Below are 4,653 nucleotides of genomic sequence, written 5' to 3' on the forward strand. Positions count from 1 at the left end.
AAAGCGACGGTAGCCGCTGGGCTGTCTTGTTCACGGAGCCGACGGGGCACCTGGCCCAAGACGAAAGTGATGATAGCAGCAAAGATGACCGCGTTAGGCTGCTGGCAGCAGTTGGATTGGCCCTTCCTACACGGAGGCGATGGTAGCAGCAAAAGGGGCCGCGTTATGCGGCTGGCGGTAGCTTGATTGGCCTCTCGTACACGGGGGCGGAGGGGTGCCTGGTCGAAATCGTCGGTAGCAGCAAAGATGGCCGCGTTATGCGGCTGGCGGAAGCTTGGTTGGCCTTTCCTACACGGAGGCTTCAGAACGTATTGGCCCAAATCGAATGGGCGTCGGGGCCGAAGGCGCACTCGACAACAGTAGTGCAATCCCTTGGCTAGGATGGGATGGGATGGGATGGCCACTCGATACTGCTGATCCTATCGTTGTTCGAATAACTCCCGAGGCACGATCCAGGTGACAATAAAGGCTTCGAAGTTCTAGGGCCACGTTTTAGGTGCGCACAATTCGCAGTAAAATATTACTGCGAAGAAAATTCACCACCTGCGGGGTTGCCTGGTATTCACACACTGACCCCTCGACACTGTTAAGAAAACCCTCCAACACTTCCATCCACTCAGGCACTCATATTTTTGCTCCTCTTCTACGTTCCTGTGCATCCGTCAGGTAAGCTGTAATTACACCAGCCCCCATCAAACGCGTTCGAAGCGTTAGATATCCAGCCGCCCGCAATATTCAAAACGAACGTTATCTCGCTTAACAAAATAATTTGCCCTACGATACCACATCATTTTTAACAACTATGTAACCGTACGGTTACACAATGTAAGTCAGACCTATCCTTCAACTGTTTTGCTTAAACCTCTGTGTTTGGTTCACTATTGACATATACTAGAGAAACCTCCTCCTCCTTAGCCGTGCGGTAAGACGCGTGGCTACAAAGCAAGACCATGCTGAGGGTGGCTGGGTTCGATTCCCGGTGCCGGTCTAGGCAATTTTCGGATTGGAAATTGTCTCGATTTCCCTGGGCATAAAAGTATCATCGTGTTAGCCTCATGATATACGAATGCAAAAATGGTAACCTGGCTTAGAAACCTCGCAGTTAATAACTGTGGAAGTGCTTAATGAACACTAAGCTGCGAGGCGGCTCTGTCCCAGTGTGGGGATGTAATGCCAAATAAGAAGAAGAAGAAGAAGAGAAACACAGAACATCCTGGACTACAGTCCGGACAATACGGCAGATTAGATCGCTTCTTGAAGATTTCCAATGCTTCGGGAAAAAAAACGTTGAATTGCATATTGTGTAGTGACATCATATGATCTTCGGAAAATGGCTATTTCTAGAGCCATTGCGAAAACAAACCAAACAATTTATGTGGAAGGTGACGACGGACAAGTTGAAAGATGTTAGCTGATCATTATTAATTTCTGTTTGATCACTGAGAGGGGTCGATCTTAAAACCCTTGGAGGCCCAAGAAGGCAACCTAATTTGCTGATATAGACCTTCGTCTTTAAGGATGCAGACGTGGGCTACTAGGTTGGTGATTTCATCAGCCAAAGCGTCTAGGTCTCGGATACTCGAGAGGATTCCGTAGCTGGATCGGGAAGCGTCGATCTTCGGATTCCGGCAAATCACATGTTCGACAGAATTCAACACCAAACATATTTCGAAAACAGTCCGGATCTGTTGATCCCTGTGGCTGGACATGTCGTTTCAGGGAACTGTTGAGCTTCTTAATCTTCCGTAGCTGCGTGGAGTTGGAGGCCACCCACTGGTTCTCCCAATCCTGACTGACGATTATATTAATCCAGCTTTTGGCGTCAGCCAGGGGAACCGAAGTGATAAAACGCTGGCGACACCAGCCAGATTATCAGCTATTACATTCCCTGGCACTCCACAATGTTCCGAGATCCATGCTAAGGTTGTCGATTGTTGTATACATTGACGAGAATGTCCTTAATCCATGGGTGTCTTAGGTGATTGCTTTAAAGCGCAGCGATTGCACTGGGGGGAGACGGAGGCCGTTCGCAGAATGCAGTCCCCTTCATTAAGAAGAAGTGTAACGGTCAGAATTTTGTAAATAGTAAATGTGTTTCTGTTTATATGTGAATGAGCGAAAATGCCATTCAAAATGTTTTAAATGTTTAACTGTCCCTTAGCATAGGCAACAAGCCATAAATTTTTGCCCAATCTTTCCTTGGGCGAGTTTAGTTGTCGCCTCGAAAGGTTGGAAAGAGACGGCAGCAGGTCCAGCGTACCGAGTTATCCTTCGGAATTGTGCAATCACGAATGTGCACGAAGAAATTTCGGGAAATGGCGAATCTCAGGATTGTCCGGGATTCACTTTCCTTAATCTGAGGGAACATAGATTCTGCCATTTCGTCTGTGAACAGCCAGTGTATAGGAAGTGTGCGCGTTTGTTAGTTTATTCGTTTGTCTAATAAGTATGTTAAATAGAGTGACGTTAAGTGCATAAGATTAATTAAATATTTGTTCGTCCTTAGATTAGTAGTAAAGTGTGCGTAGTCAGGATTTGTGTGCGATAGTTAAGATAAAGCCAACGATATAAGGTAATGTGCTCGATATGTGCTGTACTGTGCTTGTGCTTATGTCGTTTTCGGTTTTAGACCTGGGTCAGGTCCGACCCCGACTCTGAATAACCGAACGAAAAACGAATCGGGATCGAGTCAGTATGATGGTGTTAGTGAGATCTCAAGCCCTATCATCTGTTTTGTTTTCAATTCGCACTGCCAGCTGATAGGCAGAAATATAAATATTTTATCAGATTTTATACAGATTTTATCTTTTGAATTTTGTTATTAGTGTTATTTTGTTTCTTATTATATAAATTGAATGGGGAAGTCAGATTTTCTTCTGTTAATTGTTTATTTTAAAAATGACAGTTAATCCATCAATAAATTTATGTGATTAGAAGCTTGTGATGAATGGCGACGGCAATGTGGATTGCCGTGAAGGAATTTTGGCGCTCTGGAACATTTCCGGTAATTATGCCAATCCGTGTTCCCGATAAACTGTTATACTGGTTCTAAGTGGCATTCTGGATAACAGTGATTGTGTTACATTTGAATTATCAATTATGCCATTCAAATGTAATAGAACAAGAAAATATGGAAACACTTTGTAAAAATCCAATAGACAATTTATTGAGATTTGGGGCCTTTTATTTTAAAACAAAGAATCAAATCGCACAAGAGTTGACTAACATTTTGTATTTTCCTCCCAAGAGGATCCTTTGTGATAAACCGCGATTTCCTTAAAACTGCAAAAACCAAATATACAAGAAAGGCAAATAATTTTTCTCTACATAATTTTCCACTACATAACAGGAGATTCAACATAATAAATATCAACGGGGTAAAATATGTTTTTGTCGGTTTTTTAACGAATTACAACTAAAAATCCTTCTTCCACTCTAAAATTATGCTCAATTCGTATAAAACTGTTCCTAAATTTACATTTGAATTTATTTTCTGGCCAAGTATCATCTGGAGTGTTACTAGGTAGCAAATATACCCTCTGCAAGTTAATTAATAAAACTATTGTGAATAATCAAAAAAACGTATCATTTGTTGATGGCAATATAGTTATCACTGCCATATAAAGGGTTAATACATTATGTTTATATTCTTCAAATCCTTAATCTTAAACAAATTATTCACAGAGCTGCAATAACGAATAAAATAATGGTATGAACATTTTGGTATAAATAATAATCCGATACTCCGGTACGCTATTTTCCCATTGAGAGAACAATTATACCTAAAGCATATAATCGAATACACAACGTAATAGTAAATAAAAATCATCAAAATTTTTAACCATCATTTTGTTTATAACGGAGCTACCGTCTGAAGTAATCTGCAAAAAATATGTCGGTATCTGAACCCATTTCACCATCAGAGAAACTTGAAGACAACACACAATTAAAATAATCCATTTTTACGTGCAAGACAGCAACACAATTGATAAATTCAACAAATGAAACAAAAACGATTAAAAGTCAAATACCCATCCGCACCCTTCCGTGTCTTTCATGTTTTCATTTTCCTTTAGCGTAAACATAAACACCTGTTTGACAGTTTGTGTTCGAATGTATTGGTGAACCTAGGTTCGATCTCGATAAATCGGCAGAGCGAACCTCGTTCGTTTTGGGTCGGATCTGGTGCGGATCGCGATCCAACCTGAACGAATAACTGAACGTTTTGACAGCTGTTAGAGCGGATCCGGGGCAGAACTAGGTTCGACCCAGCAATAACCGAAAACGACATTAGTGTTCTGTTTAGCCGTTTGGCTATTTTCATTCGCAGCAATCAGACTCGCACCCAAGCGTGCGAATTTCCTCCCCTCCACGGACGAAAGCATTCCCAGCAACCGTCAACCCGCTGGAAGCCGGACGATCCGCCAACATATCGTCCGGGCGAGACCCAGGGGACCTCCACTTGGACAGGGTCTGTAAATCGGTCCGCTTCAGCCATCGTCAACAGCCATCGCGATCTGCCACCGCGTGTCGCCATCACTGCATCGCCGCTGCTAGAGCGGGCAAGCCAACCGCCATCGTCCAAGCAGGCGCTTGGCGTCATCGTCGCTGCTCGAGACGGGCACATTGACCTGCCCGTAGGTCAACGACTGG

The 4,653-nt window shown here is 43.1% G+C and overlaps 1 long non-coding RNA gene across 1 annotated transcript; it reads left to right on the forward strand.

Moving 5' to 3' along the window:
- The first annotated feature begins 2,089 nt into the window (after nucleotides 1–2,089).
- LOC134227731 (uncharacterized) lies at nucleotides 2,090–4,426 on the forward strand. The gene is made up of 3 exons (XR_009983745.1): nucleotides 2,090–2,446; nucleotides 2,507–2,572; nucleotides 4,307–4,426. It is a non-coding gene; the product is annotated as an uncharacterized LOC134227731 (long non-coding RNA).
- Nucleotides 4,427–4,653: the final 227 nt, after the last annotated feature.

This window comes from Armigeres subalbatus, chromosome 3 (assembly GCF_024139115.2).
Source record: "Armigeres subalbatus isolate Guangzhou_Male chromosome 3, GZ_Asu_2, whole genome shotgun sequence".
NCBI classification, from domain to species: domain Eukaryota; kingdom Metazoa; phylum Arthropoda; class Insecta; order Diptera; family Culicidae; genus Armigeres; species Armigeres subalbatus.